We start from the raw sequence: 22061 nt of genomic DNA, 5'->3' as shown, positions 1-22061 counted from the left end.
CATTTTATAGATGAATGGGCAAAAATGGTAAATGGTTAATGAATTGATGTAAAAGTGTGTATTCACTGTATAAAGCTTACTTCATTTAGATTATTAATGTTTTTAACCTTAAGTATCAGTATTGTTCATGTTTCAAATAAAAGGCAGAAAAAAATAATTGTTAGGAAGAATATGTTTTGCTTCATTTGTCCCTGATCTCTTATTCTGTTTTTTAAGTTCTTCTTTTGTGTTTTTAATTTGTTGTAGTCATGAACACCTTTAAGGAGTATCTTGTGATTTCCTATAAGAGCCACACTGTTCTTTTCATGCCTATAAGCAGTTATTGATGCCTTAATGCTTCTTTGATATGGATGATGAGACCATACATGAATTTAGCTTTCCTTTGTTTTCAGCTGGCCTAATGCCCTGCTATATATGAGTTACAGCGAGCTCAATAAACTTTGACTTTGAGAGAACAGCACTTCTCGTGTTTGTGTCATTCTTGGTCCCTGGTACTGGTGCTCAACTCTGCTCTGCATTATATTGATTTGGTATTAGAGGTCCATAATGTTTATTCAACAATCATGCTCTCGTTGTACAATCCACACTTTTCCGTCATTCAATACATCAGAATAACTAATGTGATCTCATGAGAATAGATGTGTATTTTTTCGTAAAGTGTGGTTCTACCACACATACATTTATTTATGTTTTCATACACACAAAAACGTACAATATTGACGTATTTATAGCTACGTATGAACAATGAGACCAGGCTGGAATAACAGCATAACAGGTTAAAGAGCATTGCATTTAGAGTTTGTTAGAGAAAAACAAACAATCTAGTCAGATTATTAATATGATTATAAATACTTCACAATATTACACTTGCAATCTTACTGTTGTTTGGAACAACAACTTTTCAATAAAAAAGTCAAACAGCAACTTATATTTCAACTTGAAGTTAGTTTGTATTCCTTATTTGACAACAAAAAGAATTCCAACTGAAGTTACTTTATAAGTGACCTACTGAAACAGGCTGAAAGCCAGACTGGGATAATGGGTGGAGCAGAGCAACAGACATTCCCTTCCTGTTTAACTACTGGTCGCTCGAGCGACTCAGGGGCTGCAGTGGGCTCTGGAATGGATTCATGGGCTGGAGCTCAGGCGTGGCGTCCATCTTGGGACAAGGCTCTGGAATGGCAGCCATCTTGAGATGAAGCTCTGGAATGGCAGCCATCTTGGGACAAGACTTTGAGGTGGAGGATACTGCGGAAGCGACTCCCACAGTAAAAACAGAGCTGCTCAGTTGCAATGCCAGATCTATATATGTCCAACTAAGATCACGCAATAGCATGAGGGAACTGAGTGGATCAGACAGCCCCCCTTGAAAAAAAATATCATAAGACACACCTCGTCAAAAAAATGTTAAATGTGCCAGTCCGATAAAGTCCGTAACCTAGTCATCAATTGATCTATCTCCTTGATGGAGAAGCATTAACTGTACGGCTGGATTCATTGATTGATGAGTTGTTCTGTTACGTGTTTGAAGAGACGAGGCAGAGAGAGAATGCAAAAGCACACACACAGTTTAATAACAAAAGGCAAAATATAAAGAGACTCTAAACCTGGAAACTAGCAAATAGTCCACACAAAGAAATAGGAACATAATCCAAAGACCATAAAGGAAGGAACAAGACATCCATGAGAAATAAATACAATAAATACAACTCATGACCCACAACTAAAACACAAGAACTTAAATAGGCAAACTAAAACCAGTAAATGATCAACAGTTGGGAGAAAATAAACCATAATGTGTCCAGGCACAGGATTGTGGGGAATGTAATTCATAATGGGAAGAACAAAGTCAGAAGGAGTGCCCTCTGGAGGAACTCATGGGCACTCCAGCTGGTGAACATGACTCTTATCAACACACTAAAGAGGAAGTGAGACTAAGGGTTTTAGTAAGTACGATCTTATAAAGTCTCGTCAAATTCATTAAATTAATTTAAAAAGGATTAAAGCTGCATTTGTTCACTCAACAGAAACTCAGTATCTGTGAACAATCCTGTCTGTGAAGAAATAAAAGTTCAACTACATGTGAAAATCACAAACATCTTAAAGAAACATTTTGAAAATGTGAAGAACTTTGAATGTTCTCGTCTCTGTTCACTTCCTCTTTCTTTCTTTGTTTGGCTAATTCTCTCGCTCTGAAGGATGCTGCTTTATTTGTTTCGTCCATTTTATGATGATCTATTTTCTTATCATACAAAAAGTTTTTTTTTGTTTGTTTTTTTTAATAGTTTTAATTAAAGCTGGTTTTGAAGCAGCAAGTGAGGGTAAAATGTACTTGAAAATAGGAAGATAAAGAGTTTGTCATCAAGAGAAATCATCCTGTTCTCACTGTATTGTTTCATCACTGAAAAACAATACAATTTCTTTTCATTTGTTCACTGTATTTTCATAGAGAGAAAAAAAGCTGTTGTTTATTCATGTATGGTGAATAGGGTGAATAGCTCCAGAAATGTTCAAGTCATATTTTACCTGAGAATCAAATGAAAAAAGTATACAATATATTTGCATAAACCATTGTGATTTTACTGTCATGAAAATAACCTTGATGAATTTCATGAGATTCACCTTCACAGAAGCTAAAATAAGTGTCTGTATATTGATATGGTGATGTCAGTCAGAATAGCTCCTCCTCTTCTTCTGATCTTTCAGCTCATGATTTCGGGTAAGTCGGATTTATTTCTGCTTTTCAACATCCTCCAGCACTGCAGACTCATCAATGATAATGAGCTGCACTTATACATACCCTACTGGACATCAGATCATGAACGTGTTCTGGACCAAAGGTCCTATACAAGAAGGTGTAGAGCTTCTAGATCTGTCTGAGGACCCTGAATACAGTCAGAGGCTTCAGTATCTGGGAGATAAACAGCAGAACTGCACCATCAGACTGAATCATGTGACACTGAAGGATTCACACGAGTACTGTTTCAGAAACTAGTTTTGTTTTCCTCTTTCTCCTGGTTCTCATGTTTTCTTCTATCTCTCTTCCATTAAGGCTGTTCATCCATGCACCAACGCTCCTAAAATGAACATCCCTCTGTATGAGAATGTTACAGTTTATGAGAATGTTACTGTAAGTGTCCAGCTCTTCTCATTGAGAGTCAATAGAGATTAATCTTGTGCTATTAAATGTCCCACTCTGTCTTTCTTCTCTCGACGTCACTGCAGACTATGTGCCTTTAAACGTTTCAAAATGGTTATCTTTGTAAATCTTTGTAAATGGATCTCATTTTTGTGTCGTTGTCTCTGTTACAGATCCCTTGTTTCCCTGGACTCCATTTCCCAGAATCCTCCTGTTCTCCACACCTGCACTCACTTCCCTCATCAGTTCCTCATCATCACTCATCACCTGCACCTGGACTCTATTGTTAGCACTCCCTTTATATTGCACTCACTCCCTTCACTCCTCGTCCATCTTGAATGTTAGTTGCTGTGTATGTTGGTTTCTCCTCACCTGTGTTCATTAAAATACACCATTATTGTGGAAATCCGTATCTGCCTCATCTCTACACCACCATATCATAACAGAAAGACGGACCAAAGAAGTTGGATTTTCACAAGAAAAAAAAAAAATGGAGACTTTCCCCAGCTCCCTGGATCCAGCTCCTCCAACACCTCTCACCCTGACAGCCAGCGATCGCCTTATCGGGCTCCTGCAGGTAGGTCGTTCGCTGGAGAGGTATGTGGAGGAGTTCGTTGAGATCGCTTATTTGTCTGACTGGCCTGAAGCAGTTTTGATCTCCCTGTTTTTGGATGGATTGGATGATGACACTATCCGTTTTGATGAACCTGTTTTTTGTTTCTCCTTAAGTGAAACTATCAATTTAATTTTGTGGTTAAATGGCTCCAAATTCTTTGTGGATGAGGTTCAGGATAAGTGTTGTCGTCCAGTCCATCCAGAAACACGGTTGGCCGGGCCAGTCAGTCAACCTCCGTCTTCCTCCGCATACCCCTCCAGCGAACTCCCTGCCTGCCCCATGCTGGACCCATATTCCGCTACTGGGCCCAGTAAGCGGAGGAGGAGGAAGAAAGCGGCTCCAGTGTCTCCAGAGCCCGCTCCAGTGTCTCCAGAGCCCGCTCCAGTGTCTCCAGAGCCCGCTCCAGTGTCTCCAGAGCCCGCTCCAGTGTCTCCAGAGCCCGCTCCAGTGTCTCCAGAGCCCGCTCCAGTGTCTCCAGAGCCCGCTCCAGTGTCTCCAGAGCCCGCTCCAGTGTCTCCAGAGCCAGCTCCAGTGCCTGTGGGGATTTTAATTGTATTTGAGGGGATGAACTGGCCCTCACCAGTCTCCGCCGCCGAGCAAGGTTCTCCAGTCTCCGCCGCCGAGCAAGGTTCTCCAGTCTCCGCCGCCGAGCAAGGTTCTCCAGTCTCCGCCGCCGAGCAAGGTTCTCCAGTCTCCGCCGCCGAGCAAGGTTCTCCAGTCTCCGCCGCCGAGCAAGGTTCTCCAGTCTCCGCCGCCGAGCAAAGTTCTCCAGTCTCCGCCGCCGAGCAAGGTTCTCCAGTCTCCGCCGCCGAGCAAGGTTCTCCAGTCTCCGCCGCCGAGCAAGGTTCTCCAGTCTCCGCCGCCGAGTCAGCCGCTCCAGCCGCTCCAGCCGCCGCCGAGCCAGCTACCCCTATTATGAACTGTGTTTTTGTACCTGCCAGCCCAAAGACTGTTTTCCCTCCCTCTCCCACCTCCATCCATTTATGTATGCACTGCACCTCCTCCTCAAGCCCCCTCGCCCAGATCTCCACCTCGGACCTCTGGGCGATTACCTACACCCTGGCTCCAACCTCCCTCTGCTCCACCGTTGCCCATCAGTCCTCCAGCCTCACAAGTCTCCATCCTGCCCCCGTTCACACCTTGGTCCCTCGTCAGCCTGCCTTCCCCTCTGGACTGCACTCCTCCGTCTCCGCTCCGTCCCTCGCTTCCAGTTGGCTTCCTCACTCCCCCTAGTGTTCACTTTGTTGTCTGTCGTCTGTGTTCAACTGCGGCCTTCTGGAGCCCCGGCTGCGCTTCGGTCGGCGGAGCCATCTCCCGCCGGTCCTTCTGCGCCGACTGGGCTTGACGGCGTGAGGACGTCAGCTCCTGACCCGCCATGGCGGCCCATGTCTGCCCGCTGCATGTCTGCCCGCTGCATGTCTGCCCGCTGCATGTCTGCCCGCTGCACCTGACCCGCCATGGTCGCCTTCGGCCCCTGAACCGTCATGGCCGCCTTCGGCCCCTGACCCTCCATTGCCGCCTTCGGCTCCTGATCCACCATGGCTGCCCACGGCTCCTGACCCGCCATGGTTTTTGGACCTGCCCTGGAGACCTCCACTCCAGTCTACTCCTCCCCCTGCTCCGGTTTGAGGTCTCCAGGGCGCAGGTACGGTTACAGATCCCTTGTTTCCCTGGACTCCATTTCCCAGAATCCTCCTGTTCTCCACACCTGCACTCACTTCCCTCGTCAGTTCCTCATCATCATCACCTGCACCTGGACTCTATTGTTAGCACTCCCTTTATATTGCACTCACTCCCTTCACTCCTCGTCCGTCTTGAATGTTAGTTGCTGTGTATGTTGGTTTCTCCTCGCCTATGTTCATTAAAATACACCATTATTGTGGAAATCCGTATCTGCCTCATCTCTACACCACTGTAAGAATTGAAAATATCTAAAGATATTTTAAAATGAACAAAGACATTTGCTTTACTGTTTCAACCCCCTCTCTCTTGCCAGGGGCCATTTGGAAGGCTCAAAGGTGTTGATAGTGATCAAGCCCTGTAGGCCAAGATGTATGTACATCGGGGGTCTACAAATGGTCACACCTTTAGTAGAGTGGGGGGAAGTTTAAATCTTCTGATTGGTCAGTTTGAATGTCTCACATTTGAGTTTCAGTCACATGGTCAAGGAAGGGATAAAAGAAGATTTTAACTGTTGCTCTGGTCTCTTTTCTATGCTCTTCTTTCTTGGATCTCGGGCACTCTCTTGCCCTCTTCCTCTTTCACTCTCTCTTTCTCTATTTCTCTTTCTCTCTCTCAGGTAACTTTTTCATACATGCTGGGTACGATTAATGGTATATGATTTTATTATCTCATACATCTATTTTGTAATTATTTTAAGTGTAACCATAATCAGATATTGTCATTAAACCCTTTCAATTACAAATGATGTGCTAACTATTTTTGTTTTAGTATTAACATTAATGTGTTCCCTATTGCAATACAATATTGTCACACTATAGCAACGCTCTCCCACATATTTTGCTATTGTAACTGCGCTTATTTCTGTCGTTGGTATAAGTTGCAGTGGGTGGTAATAGACAAGAAATGTACAGTTTTCTAACATCTTACTGATAAAGTTTCTTTAGTCGCTCGGCAAACCTTACAGTCTGAACCGCTGTAGGAGTTCCACCCTTACAGATGGTGCCGAAACCCGGGATCCCTTGCAGTGAGTTTTCTGAAATCTACTTTGATCGGTCATCAGAATGAGGACATTTTTTCACAGTTGAGCTTGTGAATGGATTAAAGCTGACCTTCTCACCAAGGAATGGGTAAGTCTGTTTTAATTGTTTAATGGTATGATATTCAGATCTCCTCAGGGATGGAAGGGAAAATTTCTGGAAAGAGTGAAGTATTGTTTGCTTTATGGAGCAAAAAAGTTGAGCCTACCTTGTGCAAACTCAAGAAACAATACATTGGGATTAAATGTTCAGATGATGAAATGCCCAAATGGTGGGACATAATTGGCAAACACCAAAAGAAATCAAAACGTGGTGAAATAATTGAGGCTTTAAACTTCATAAGTTGTGCACAGCTGCGTGATGTGACCACACATCTATTTTCAAGTATAGATGCTAAATGTGAAGAAGTGCATTCTAAAAATGCAGAGGTACAAAAGTGTGAGGCAAAGATTCAGGATCTTCAAACACAGCTAGATAATTTACTAGCTGAACAATTAGTTCTGACTGAAAAGTGTAAAAAACACAAAGAGACCATTGCAGATCTCAAAGCTAAGCTAAATGCTCAAAAGTCTCCCAAAATGCTTAACAGCGTTGGGGCTAAAAAGCATGTTCCCTTCTTAGATGAGGTGAATTGCTCTGATGAATCTGGAATGTTTTGTTCAGAGGCCACTGCTCAAGAAAGTTTGCCTATTTCAGTTCTTAAGGTGATGCAGCACCGTAATAGCGCAGAGTCATGTACCAGAACGCATGGTGTTCAAGCATTTGAGAGTCATGGAAATCCTCAAACTCCAGGAGAACACAGCAAACAACCCGGTGGCAAAGAGAACAGGTTTTGCAGTTCCTGTCAGAAAATAGGCCATACAGAGGACAAATGCTGGTCACTGGGTAGGGGTAGACCTCCACCTTATTTTCAGAAAAATAGGAAACCACATTCTAAGAGCAAATATCAGTGCTCATTTGCAGGAAAAACTCTAAGTGAGTTAACTGCATTGTTCATGCAAGGCCTCCAACTATTGACTTCACTTGCTAGTGGATTAGCAGCCCAATAGCAATGATCCTGTTTGTATTTCCAAATCTGTAATTAATGTGTTCTATGCGCACAATGTGTTTAGCACAAAGTTGTTTATGATACGATATGTACACATAGACTAGCTGAGTTTATTCTTTAAAACACATGATTGCTTTACTGTAAGTGTTGGATTAAACACTTAGGTTATAGGTTGTAGATGCTGTGCATTTTAGGCCATGTATCCTGTGTTAATTGGAATAATAAGTGTAGCACTGGAATTGTGTAGCAATTCTAGTTGCATGTGTGACTATGTTGAATTTGTTTGTCTCCTAAATGGAAAACTCTGCTATTGTCCATATAGCTAGAGTAAAACCATGTACAGGAGCACAGAATTGCCATGTGGCTACAATGTGATTCACAATTGTATTAACCATGAAAATGCTTTCCTCACAACAGGATTCAGAAACTCTGAACTTTGCACTTTATCATGCTCCTTAATGAAAACATTGGTGTAGAAGGATTTTGAGCCAAATCACACCTCATACTCACATCTTCAAGCTGGCTCCCTGTTACAACAGGACCAAATTTGCATCACAATTGTAAAACTCCCTCACCTTTGTTTGGAGCATGATTGAATTTACACATAGCCACAGCTAAATGCAGCCACATAGATTTGATCTTCACACACAAAGTCAAATCGACATCTACATATGCCTCACAAAATATATGCATATAATGTTTTTGTTTTTAAGTCTTTAAGTCTAGACTGCACTATAACTGTGAATTTCATCCAGTTGTTGTTGTTGTTTTTTACTTTGGATTTACTAAATCACTTTGTTATTTGTCTCACCAAGTTAAATATCAAAATGTATGTTAGTATTTCTCATTCTACCTAAGCACAAAAGGTGTATTATCATAAATGCATTTGAAACAATTTTGAAGCTTATTTCATTTGTTTCTTTGTATTTTGTCCAATTGACTTGTAACAATGTTTTTGGACATTTATTCACTTGAATCTCTGCATTTGGTTACACTGAATATTTTGCTGATACTCTTCATGAAATGGGGTGTTTTAAACCAACATTTGTTGTTTTGTTATTATGCAATTTATTTCAATGTTTCCAGAAACAATGTAAGAGCTTGTAAGATCTTCTTTTATTCTCGCCATGACCACTTTATCAAGTACATCGATTTAAGGGCTTATTGCCAGAGACAAATTTAATCTGACCACATCAAACCTCTGACCAATGAAAACTGCCATATGTATGCTTTTGCTGTTTGTTGTGCTATATGTTGTTTTAAATCACAGGATCCCTGCTGCCAAAGTTCAAATCCTGTGTCTTGTCTCAAAGGAGGGACAACTGAGTTCTACCATTATCAGTGCCTAGTTCTTGTGGAGGTGTTAAGTGTTCGATGGATGATTTGCATATCTATGAATGGTGCAACACCATTTGATGGACCTTCTCATGCAGGACTGAAAGGAGAACAAAGACTGAAGACTGACCGACTGCTATTGCAACAAGTCTGGACAAGAAGTCTGAAGTTGACATCTACACACAACAGAAAGCATGTCTTCATGGATTGTGCCACCTTTTGACACATGAGTGTGGCCAACGGTGCCAAGGAGGGACTGTAAGAATTGAAAATATCTAAAGATATTTTAAAATGAACAAAGACATTTGCTTTACTGTTTCAACCCCCTCTCTCTTGCCAGGGGCCATTTGGAAGGCTCAAAGGTGTTGATAGTGATCAAGCCCTGTAGGCCAAGATGTATGTACATCGGGGGTCTACAAATGGTCACACCTTTAGTACAGTGGGGGGAAGTTTAAATCTTCTGATTGGTCAGTTTGAATGTCTCACATTTGAGTTTCAGTCACATGGTCAAGGAAGGGATAAAAGAAGATTTTAACTGTTGCTCTGGTCTCTTTTCTATGCTCTTCTTTCTTGGATCTCGGGCACTCTCTTGCCCTCTTCCTCTTTCACTCTCTCTTTCTCTATTTCTCTTTCTCTCTCTCAGGTAACTTTTTCATACATGCTGGGTACGATTAATGGTATATGATTTTATTATCTCATACATCTATTTTGTAATTATTTTAAGTGTAACCATAATCAGATATTGTCATTAAACCCTTTCAATTACAAATGATGTGCTAACTATTTTTGTTTTAGTATTAACATTAATGTGTTCCCTATTGCAATACAATATTGTCACACTATAGCAACGCTCTCCCACATATTTTGCTATTGTAACTGCGCTTATTTCCGTCGTTGGTATAAGTTGCAGTGGGTGGTAATAGACAAGAAATGTACAGTTTTCTAACATCTTACTGATAAAGTTTCTTTAGTCGCTCGGCAAACCTTACAGTCTGAACCGCTGTAGGAGTTCCACCCTTACACCACCATATCATAACAGTCTCAGACTAACAGGAATATGCTGTAGCGATGATGGCATTTTACAGTCCTCATGTGACTGTGTGGGTGGAGCCTGGATGATTGACAGGAGTGTCTGATTTACTGGAGTATTTTGAGAAGATTGAGGAAAATCAAATTTAAGTCAAAAACTTGGCCAGCAAACAACATTGTCATGAAAATATATTGTTGCTTGACTTGTTTAATTATAAAGTCTTACAGTTTATGCTAATAGTTTATCAATTAGATTGTTGTTGTTTGTGTCACTGTAAACATCTTTATGATCAGTGTAGGAATACAAATGTTCTAGTAAAGACACTTTTAACATTTAATATTTTAAATTCATCTTTCATTTAATAAATTCGTGTTCTCAATGCTAGTAGTTTTAGTTGACTCATCCATGTATCATTTCAATGCTCACTTTTCACAGTTGTTTCTGATGATTAAATAGTGTTAAAACAACATTTATTTCAGGTTTTTCCAGCCAATGCACATGTGCGGTCCTGAACGCACATCTGAGAACTGTTTCTATGGAAATCAGTGATGATTGCCAAATTGTAACTTTTATTTAGAAGGTGGGACTTCCATTACTAGAGCTGCCATATTGTGCATGTGGTAAAAGGCCTCAAGCTTTACTCTGACAGGACTGATTTCCTCTTCCTCATGGTGTGACGTCCCTCAGTGTTGCTAATGAAGGTCACATGATCACACTGTGATGCTGCTGTCAAAAGTTCATGCGTTTGGTTTTCACACTTACTGTACTAAAGAGGAAACTGTGTTTGTGACCATGTTTAAGGACATGATGCAATCAAGAACAAGGCCGCTGGCAGAATAAAAAGATTAGAAGCTCTCATAAAAACTTTCAGACCTTTAGATGAATCAATTCTGCTTCATCAGCGTGATTTAAGTGCTTTGTTTAACTTCCAGATGGCTATTAATCCACCAGTAAATTGGAGGTTTATCAAATTCACAGTTGGCGATGCTGGTGATGAAATTTTGACCTCACTGTCACTGCAATACCTTCCAGTGTTTTACAATCCCGCCTCCATCAGTTCCCATTCCAGGATAGTTGGTCCGAATATGCAAACTAAAGTATAGTCATTCAAGCTATTATTTAATCTCTCTCAAGATCAGGTTCCTTGTCATCACTGTCTGTATGATTGAATATTTATTCCCAAGTTTGAAAACATTATTTCATGAGCATTTTTATGGATTGACTTAAAATTTCTCACAGTTTAACTTGTATGTCTTTAGTCTGGTGTTGTCAGATAAAACTCTTCTTCTGCTTTGTCAGAACTATAATTGAGGTGTCAAAACCTCAAATTAAAATATAATATATTCATCACGTGTCATTCAGTGTGAAAACAGCAATACTGGTTCCACCCTGATCATTTGTAGTGCTGTCTCTGGTCACGGGTGTTGGTGAAACGGGTAAGAGCTTGATTTTCTGTCAAATATCTTAAGTGTGGGGGATTTATGGGAGATTGGTTGGGGCTAGTTGTCACAGGGCTGTGTCAATGGTTTCAAAAGACCAATATCACAAAAATGTGTTTTCTCCAGCAGTACTTTGTTGGATGCAAACACCTCAGTAAAAATCCACTTTAATCTTGCACACAATAGATAACTGTATACAGACTTATATCCAAGACTTATATATTAAAATGTATCTCTATGCAGGAAGTGGCTTTTAAAAATGAGCTGCCGTAAGAAATATTCACCAGAATAAAAGTGTGACAACTAGCCCCAGAATATGTGCTGTAAACATTAGCAGTGCACTGAATCAAAAATCAAAGGTGGATCATTACAGTTTCACAGTATGAAATTAAAAGCCATCGTTCTGTCAGAGTTCAGCTGTCTATGATGTGCTGTCAATCAAAAACGGGGCGGGGAAAGACAAACAGTTAACTCATGTAATGCAAAAGTGACTGTTGCTGTCATGTTCTTGGATAAATACAGTATTTTATTGATTTCTGTGTGTATTAAGCAAAGAACTAGAGCTTATTTCTCTTTTGGTTTGTTCTGTTCAATCTTGAAATGGAAAGTGCTCAATTTTTACTGACAAGAAAGAGGAAGATCAGAGCACAGTGCAGCATGATCCTGGATCAGCATTCCAATCAACCAAACAGATTTGAGGGACAGTTTACAGTTTATGTCAAGTTTAGGCTTACAACCAGGGTCATCCTTTCTTGCATTGTCTTGAGCCATCAATTATATGCTATATTGTTAGTAGCTTGCTAGTAGCTAGCAGATCTAATTGCTAGCAACTATCATAAACCGAGAGTTTTATTCAGTACTATAAAATCTGTGATCAGTCCAAATGACAGAGTTTTTATTGACGAGTCTGCTGAGACTTGTGAGAATTTTTTAAACTTTTTTTTGTAGATAAGATCATGGCAATTAGATCTGAGATTGGCAATTGTAATAGGGGCCTTTTGGCTCCTATTCTGTGCTCTGCTACCTTTTCTCACTTCGAGCCAGTATCTCTTGTGACATTGACTTAGATTGTAGGCCGGATTGGATAGTATCCCGTCATGGCTATTTAAAAAGGTCTTTGACATTATTGGCCCTAGTATTTTGTCTATTGTTAATGGTAGTCTGATTTCTGGCATGGTCCCGTTGCCATTGAAACATGCTGTAGTGCAACCTCTTGTTAAAAAGCCAAATTTGGATTGCTCTGATTTATCTAATTTTAGACCAATATCAAAACTTCCGTTTTTATCTAAGGTCTTAGAGAAAATTGTTCTTAGCCAATTGCAGAGTTTTTTGGATCAAAATGCTGTGTTTGAGGTTTTTCAGTCCGGTTTTAAAGCCCACCACAGTACAGAGTCTGCATTGCTAAAAGTGCTTAATGATATTTTATTGTTAAGTGATTCTGGTCATTCCGTGGTTCTGCAGCTTTCGATACGATCGATCATGGGATCCTCGTTTCACGCCTTGAGGAAGTGGTGGGTATTCAGGGTACTGCTCTTAAGTGGTTTAGGTCTTTCTTATTGAATAGAAGTTTCTCTGTTAATATAGGCCAGGCGTTTTCATCTTCTGCCCCATTGACTTGCGGTGTCCCCCAAGGATCCATTCTTGCCCCTATTTTATTTTCTTTATATATTTTACCTCTAGGGACAATTTTTCGCAAGTATGGAATTTCCTTTCATTTTTATGCGGATGACACGCAAATTTACTTGCCCCTGAGGAAAAGTAATGAAAATGCTCTGGATTCCCTAGTGAACTGTTTAAAGGAGGTTAAAGTCTGGATGTCGGCAAAATTTTTAAACTTCAATGAGAGAAAAACGGAGCTTGTTTGGTTCGGTGGTCCTGCTCTTCCTGAACTGTCAAATTTAGGTGAGCTGACCCCTTTTTGTAAACCTGTGGTTAAAAATTTAGGGGTACTGTTTGACAGTTCCCTAAAATTCGATAAACAGATAAATTCAGTCGTTAAAACAAGTTTTTTTTCATTTACGTCTTTTGGCGAAGGTTAAACCTTTTCTTTATTTTAATGACTGTGAGAACGTGATCCATGCTTTTGTGTTTACATGGCTTGACTACTGCAACTCTCTGTATGTAGGTGTTTGTCAAAAGGCATTAAACCGGTTGCAATTAGTCCAAAATGCTGCTGCCAGGCTCTTGACGAGGACACGCAAATTGAACCATATTTCTCCTATTTTATCTTCTCTGGGCTGGTTGCCTGTCCAGTACAGGATTGATTTTAAGCTCCTGGTTTTTGTATATAAGTGCCTGAATGGATTAGCTCCCTCTTACTTGTCAGAGACTTTACAGGTGCATAAGCCTTCGATGACTCTGTTTTAATTATTCAGAGGACAAGATACAAGCAGAGGGGTGACCTTCGCAGTGGCAGCACCAAAGAGATGGAATAGTTTACCATTTCATATTAGAGTATCTTCCACTCTAAACATTTTTAAAAGACATCTGAAGGCTCAACTTTTTAGTTTAGCTTTCGAGTCTGCAGTGTGCTGAGGCATTGGCTTTTGTGTGTACTGTTTTAGAGGTTTGTTTGGTGTTATGTCTTTTTTATGTAGAATTTCTTCATTGTACAGCACTTTGGTCAACGTTCTGTTGTTTTAGTAGTGCTTTATAAATCAATAAACTGAAACTGAAACTGAAACTTGGATAGCCCACAGTCATTATGCTACATCATATACCCTCTACTGGATGTAAAATGTTCTGAATTTCGTCATTTTAGAATGTTAAAGGTGCCCTAGAATTAAAAATTGAATTTATCTTGGCATAGTTGAATAACAAGAGCTCAGTACATGGAAATGACATACAGTGAGTCTCAAACTCCATTGTTTTCTCCTTCTTATTTAAATCTCATTTGTTTAAAAGACCTCCGAAAAAACAGGCGAATCTCAACATAACACCGACTGTTACGTAACAGTCGGGGTGTACGCCCCCAATATTTGCATATGCCAGCCCATGTTCCCAACATTATGAAAGGCATTACACAAGGGCAGCCAGTATTAACGTCTGGATCTGTGCACAGCTGAATCAACAGACTAGGTAAGCAAGCAAGAACAACAGTGAAAAATGGCAGATGGAGCGATAATAACTGACATGATTCATGATATCATGATATTTTTAGTGATATTTGTAAGTTTTCTTTCTAAATGTTTCGTTAGCATGTTGCTAATGTGATTAAATGGGAAGTAAACGATTCGTGTTCCAGTACTCATGCACGAGTTTTGGGAGGCGTTCCCTCGAAATGAGCTGTGAAGGAGGGAGGTTGTTCTTATGCATGCGCTCATTTCAAAAACTCACTAACAGTCTTTGGTTTCTCAATCGTCGAAAACATCCTCTGTAGCTCCTTTAATGTGATCAAATATAAATGCGCTGTGTCCTGATTAGCTTATGATCTGATCTGCTTGATCGGATCACGGTGATCGCATATTAATTGGCAAGTGTAAACGCAGCCCATATCTAACTGCCGTGCGCATCCGGTTGGTGAGGTTTGAAAACGCGCTCTGATGCTGGAAGTGATCTCTTGTGTGTATACTTCACGCTTGTTCTACTGAACACAAATGATGGTCAGCCAGAACTGGGAACACTTCCTATTACACCAGATGTACTCGTTTCATCAGAAGAAGAATGGCATCTACACTAATATTAGTCTCTCTGTTTATCCCGAGGTTTAGCGTAGTCAACCGGATCCTGGCCGTATCCAGGTGAGATCGAGGACTTGCGCCTTGACACGACCACGACGCAGCCCTGAAGTATCAGCAGAGATTGAGTCCATTGGGAGTAAAAGATAAACATCAAATTTTTATTTTTTGGTGAACTATCCCTTCAAGTTTCAGTTTAATAAGTAGAAACAAATGTGCAGTCTATATCATTGCTGCAATACGACATTTTACAACTTTTAGCTAAACATCTTTAAATTTAAGGCAATGCTTTTTCTAAGTACACACAACTAATTACATTTTACAGTTTAAATATATTGTATATATATTTTTCAATATATGAACATATATAACACATTAAATTAATGCAATATATTATTTAATTTATTTTTCAGTATACTTGCATCATAAATCATGAATATATGGAAATATGTTTTCATTCCATAAGGGAAGAATAGTCTGACACATATAGTATTATGTCATTATTTTAACATTAAAAAAATAAGCCACTGTACATTTGTTGTAGGAGTTGCTATGGTGATGTCAGTCAAAATGGCTCCTCCGCTTCCTCTGATCTTTCTGATCATAATTCACGGTGAGTCAATGCAACACTCAAGAGAAACTGGATTGCATTTTTATGCATATGCTGCATAAAAGGATGAACTCTGTGTTTCAGGGGTTCTTTCTAGTGCTGATTGGGGTGTGAGATACAGTCCTTCACACATCTGTGCACTAAAGAGCTCATCAGTGATAATGAACTGCAATTATACATACCCTACTGGACATCAGATCATGAGAGTGTTCTGGAGTAAAGGCACTGTAATAAAGGGTGAAGAGTTTCCAGATCTGTCTGAGGACCCTGAATACAGTCAGAGGCTTCAGTATCTGGGAGATAAACAGCAGAACTGCACCATCAGACTGAGTCATGTGACACTGAAGGATTCACACATGTACTATTTCAGATTCATCACTGATAAAGACAAATGGATTGGTAGACCAGGAGTGACTCTTAATGTCACAGGTGACTTTCATGAGGTTTCTCTCTTCTTCTGTGCATTATGTTGAATAATAATCAGTGTATGACAGCAGCACTAGATATAATGTGTGTGTTGTGTTCAGATCTTCAGGTGGAGTCTCCTGAGAGAGTGACAGAGGGAGATTCAGTCCGTCTGACATGTAAAAGCAGCTGCACTCTGACTGACAGAGCAACATTCATCTGGTACAGAAACTCACAGCCATTAACTGAGAGAAGAGACAGAAACAATGAACTCCTGCTGCAGTCAGTCAGAAGAGAGGATGCAGGCAGATATAGCTGTGCTGTACACGGACACAATCACATCTCTCCTGCTGTTCAGATCAATGTCACGTGTGAGTACAGATTCATTTGTTCTTTTAAAAACTGGAGATTGTGTTTGAATGAGATGATTTAAAGATTTAACTTATGTCCTTTTAGATCCTCCCAGGAACGTCTCAGTGTTGATAACTGGATCTGGTGAAATAGTGTCAGGAGATTCAGTGACTCTGATCTGCAGCAGTGATTCAAACCCTCCTGCTCTGAACTTCAGCGGGTTTAAGGAGAATGAAAGCTCAGCTGTTGGATCTGGACAGAGTTTCAGTGCACTACAGAGTGGACGCTTCTACTGTCAGGCTCACAATCAACATGGATCTCAGAGATCAGACGCTGTAACTGTGAATGTTAAAGGTAGAGCAGCTCATATACTGACATTACTCTTTCTAAAGTGAAGCAAATTAATCTGTTCAGATGTTTTACTCTTTTGTAGGACATCTGGTGAAATTATACATATCCATTGGAGTGGTTTGTGGAGCTGCAGTGATCTTCATGATGCTGGTTTGGTAAGATATGTGTCTGCGGTACTATGTAGTGTGTGTGAATGAGTGACTGAGTCAGAAGATTGTGAATTCAGCGAGACGTCATGATGAACGTGAGCCAAGGCAAATTTTCCAATTTTCCATCCTATCTTTCCACACTGACAGCTACTCAGTTAGTTATTGAATGAGTAAGTCTGAAGCTCACATCTTTACTGCAGTAAATCCTGAAGATACACCAGATTTCATCACATTAATAATGGCAGTGTCACGTCCTAGAGAAACCTCATTGGTTCAAAATCATAATTGTGTATTAAATATCACATAAGTTCAGATTGATTGTAATTGTGTCAAATAATTGTCTTTAAAGGGGAATCAAGAGGATGAAAAAGAGAAATGACACAGAGGAGTCTCAGGTGAGAACAATTAATTTTTTTATCAGTAGTTTACTGATAAAAAATAATAATAATAAAAAAATACAGGTAAATGAATTTGTAACTAAAAGTTAAAGTTTAAATTAGTTGTTTATATACATTTTTTTTATTCTGTTTTTTGTTTTTTTTGTTTTTAATGGCACAGATGGTTGATTCCAGACCTCCTCATGACAGACACAAAGCTTGTGATGTTGAATTGAGTGATCCTGTGTATGAGAATGTAACGGTAAATGTTTTAACTGAGGATTTCCTACACTTTTACTCAAACAGAATGAAACGCTCCTCAATGTCAGTGTGAAAATATCAAATGTCTTTTGATTAAGTATATGGAAATTTAAATAACACAGTCCTGCTTTTACTTTGTCTCTTCATTCATAAAGGCTGATCAACTTGATGATTGTAAACCCGAACTGGACTCGTCTGTGTATGAAAATCTTCCAGTAAGTAAGAAAACCTACAACTTATTATTCTTTCATCATGACTAATGTTCTTGATGCTTTTGTTTAAACGTCATTATTAATGTTTTCACTTTCTTTCTTTCTTAAATCAGCAGAACAAGAGGCTGTAATGTTTTGAACACAGCAAATATTACAGCCTTTATGAATCTCTTTGTGGGCGGAGCCCTGAATGATTGACAGGAGTGCTGTGTTGACTTGTGATTGAAGAAATTTGAAGATCATGTTAATCAAACAACAAAAGACAAAGAGAAAATCACTGACTGCTCTTGACTGATTAACTGATGTAGTTTTAATTGATTAATCTGTATGTCATTTTAACAATGAAGATTATCAATTGTTACTTTAAATTTAATTACTCTTTCTTTTTTCAGTTTGTTACCTGAATACTTCTGTTAGACCTACCTGAAGAATAAAGCAGTCTATTTAATTTGTATCTTTAATCAATTTAATTTATTTGTGCTATTCTAAATCATTTGTTTGTTCTTATTTAATACTGTTTACGTTACTTTTTTTTAAAATTCAATTCACCATTTGAAATCAAACTTCCTTGTGCTGTGTGTGTGCGTTATTGCAACAAAATTACCCCACTGTAAAAACATTTACATTGTGTTAGCAAATATTTCTGAGATAATTGTAATTGTAGTTGATCATTGTTTATATATGAATAAAAGCTTAAAACCATCATATAAAGTAATCTCTTAAGAAGAAATTTTTGATTATCTAGACTTTCAATGTATGGACAAAAAATAAATATTGAAAATATCTGCATTAAAGTATATACAGCATTTTTCCCCATGGTATCAAAAATGGTATCGAAGTTAGAAATTTCAGTATTGTGACAACACTACTTCTGTATATCTGGTTCACTTTATCTGACTACACTTAAAATCAATTCAAGTGTTTGTGCTAATTAGTGCATTTATATTAAGTGTACTTAAGTACGGTTGGGAAAATGTCGTACTGTACTGTACTGTACTTTAAATTTATACTTAAATGTAGAGTAAATGTGAAAATATGTTTTCACAGTTAACGTCACATTTAACATATGAAATAAACAAGGTTAACTAATAGTTACTTTATACTTTATTTGTCCCTGTTAAGGGAAAATTGTCTTGGGCAGTACAGGTAAAGCTGCACAACAGTACACCACCATCAATAACAATCACACAACCATGTCCTTTGAATTTGAATTCAACAGCCTTGTAGCCAGAGGAACAAAAGTATTCCTATAGCGGTTGTATCTAAACCTTGCAGTGCAGAACTGTCGACCAGATGGTGGTCGACAGATGGTTTCATTGCCATATGCACCAGCTGATTCAACTGTGATCTAAAGGTAACTGTCAGATTACCAAACCAGGCGGCTATAACATACAATAAGATGGATTCAATACAGGCATGATAAAACAACAACACTCCGAGTGACACCATAAAGTCTGAGTCTCCTTAAAAAGTAAATTTTTTGTTGTACCTTTCGACACAGATTATCCACATGCACTTCCCATGAAAGTTTATCATCAATAAGCAAACCTTAACATTTGTATGAAGCAACCTGTCTAATGGACTCATTGTTAATCATAATAGGTGAGTGGTTGCCCACTGATCTGAAATCAAAAATAATTTCCTCTGTTTTTCTAACATTAATTACAAGACTGTAATCTTTAATCCATGTAACAAACTTATTAATCTCAGTAGTGTAATGTTGAATGGCCTCATCCTCATTCAGAAGACCAAGAATGGCAGTATCATCTGAGAATTTTACAACAATATTTCCAGGATGGTGACTCCTGTATTCATTGGTATACAGTGTAAATAAGAGTAGTCAGCATACACATCCCTGGGGTACACCAATACTGATGGACCTACACTCAGAAAGAGTATGCTTGATTTTAACTTGCTGAGTCCTATCAGTAAGAAATGCATGAAACCATTTGATGCTATATGGGTTAACATCCATATTACTTAGTTTGGAAAGCATGAGGTGTGGCTGCACAGTATTAAAAGCAGAGCTTAAGTCAAGAAAGAACAACCTGGCATAAGCCTTAGGATTCTCCAGATGTTTTACAACATGATGCACCACAGTAAGGATAACATCATCAGTTCCCCTATTAATTTGATAGGCAAACTGATAAGAATCAAGAAGGTCCTTAACCTCTTCCTTAAGCTTCGTTGGAGCTGCTGTTGCACGCACTCAGACACCTGCGTCGCAGCTCGTACTGCGTTTCCATCCGGTGGCACATAAATAACGCAGATGACAACATTGCCAAACTCACGTGGTAGATAAAAAGGTCATAAGCTTATGCACAGCAGTTCCACGTCTCTGTCACTGATGATCTCCCTCACAGTAATGCAGCCACACCACCGATCATTTATGTAACCACAAACCCCACCTCCGCAGGATTTTCCTGACCTGACCAGATCTCTGTCCGCACGCACAAATGTGAAACTGTCCACCTGAACATAGGCATCAGGGACGTCAGGCTGAAGTCATGTCTCTGTCACAGTCAAGATGCATGCGTCCCGGTACTCATAACGAAAAGTTGAATTAATCCGAAGTTCATCCATTTTATTTCATAATGAATGGGCATTAAACAAGATTATTGAAGGCAGGGCTGGACGATTTCCTCTCCTCCTCAGATGCTGCCGTACACCTCCCCGTTTACCGCTGTGCCGAATTATGCTCGCGGCGAAGCAAGTAACTGCTGTTGCGGTCGTCTCCGCAGCTCTTCGGGTAAATGAGGCAGATTAGCGGGTGATTCAAAACATGTACCAGTGAAGCGCAATGCCATAAGCACCTCCCTGGTGTAGAAGATGGCGTCCTCTTCATGACCATGCGCCTCCAAAGATGTACTCGTAACAAGAGAAAACAAAACAATTCCCATCCAAAGGACACGCATGAGTGCAGTCCTCTTCCAATCTTCTAATTTCAATAGTTCGAAATAAGCCACAAAAACCTCCTTAAAGATTAGACATAGAAAGAGATCAGTGAATCAGATATGTTCAAGATGATTATGGTGTCATCATAACAGCCAAAAATACCAACTTCTTCTTGGCTTTTTCTTGCCGTAACAAATGTGCTTTAGAGCAGTTAGAGCAGCCAGAGAAAACGTCTTGGGTTACGAGTGTAACCCTTGTTCCCTGAGTAAGGGAACGAGACGCTACGTCAGTGACGTGATGGGAATCCTCTGCATTTTTGTGTTCGTGAAGCACTATTGTATCCAACCAATGAGAGAACGTGACGTCAGAGGCGGGCGACGTCGCGGACCGGAACCTATAAAGCATGCCCAGAAACAAAGAACGCTAGCTTCTGTGATATGTCTGAAGTAAGCGCTCCAGGCATGCTGGAGGTACGGCAACGTGACGTAGCGTCTCGTTCCCTTACTCAGGGAACAAGGGTTACACTCGTAACCCAAGACGTTCCCTTTCGTGGGAACTATCAACGCTACGTCAGTGACGTGGATGGGAACGCTGTCCCCACTACGCCGTGCCTCCGAGTGCCTGGCTGCTATCTTGTAACACCAAAGCACCCGGAGTACTACTCACATTAAGATTATAAAATCTGATGAAGGTGTGCTGGGATGACCATCCAGCAGCACCACAAATATCCGCCAAGGAAACTCCTGACATGTGAGCTCTTGAAGCAGCCATACCTCTAGTTGAGTGTGCCCTAACATCCAAGGGGCATGGACGCCCCAGAGCTTTATACGATAATGAGATGGCCTCAACCACCCATTTACTCATCCTCTGCTTAGACGCTGGGCCCCCTCGACTCGGGGACCCATAACATACAAATAGTTGGTCTGATTTTCTACACAGGGCAGCTCTGTGAACATAAGCGTCCAATGCCCTCACAGGACACAGCAGATTAAGTTTTTCCTGATCCGGATCAGTAAACGGAGGGGGATAAAAAGCCTCCAAAACGATAGGACCTGGGACCCTAGTGGGGACCTTAGGAATGTAACCAGGCCTTGTATGTAGAAAGGCCTTAACCATCCCTGGTGCAAACTCTAAACATGATGGTGAAACCGAAAGAGCTTGAAGGTCACCTATCCTTTTCAAGGATGAGATGGCCAGTAAAAACACAGTCTTCAATGTGAGCATTTTATCTGACACATCTTCCAAAGGTTCAAAGGGCGCCTCAGCCAACCCTTGTAACACGATGGCTAAGTCCCAGGTCAGAGATTTTGGGCGTACTGAAGGCCTCAGCCTCAGTGCGCCACGAAGGAAGCGAACAACTAAGGGGTCTCGACCTACCGAGACACTACCCATAGGAACATGATAGGCTGAAATCGCAGCCACATACACTTTTAATGTGGAGTGAGT

The 22061-nt window shown here is 40.1% G+C and overlaps 1 protein-coding gene across 1 annotated transcript in view; it reads right to left on the bottom strand.

The window, feature by feature from the left end:
• The window catches only part of LOC137032441 (B-cell receptor CD22-like), a 900294-nt gene that overhangs the window by 574621 nt on the left and 303612 nt on the right, over positions 1-22061 (bottom strand). The gene's annotated exons all lie outside the window — the stretch shown is intronic.

This window comes from Chanodichthys erythropterus, chromosome 12, assembly GCF_024489055.1.
Source record: "Chanodichthys erythropterus isolate Z2021 chromosome 12, ASM2448905v1, whole genome shotgun sequence".
Classification (NCBI taxonomy): domain Eukaryota; kingdom Metazoa; phylum Chordata; class Actinopteri; order Cypriniformes; family Xenocyprididae; genus Chanodichthys; species Chanodichthys erythropterus.
The sequence above is the reverse complement of the archived record's forward strand: the minus strand, read 5'-3'. Positions and strand labels throughout refer to the sequence as shown.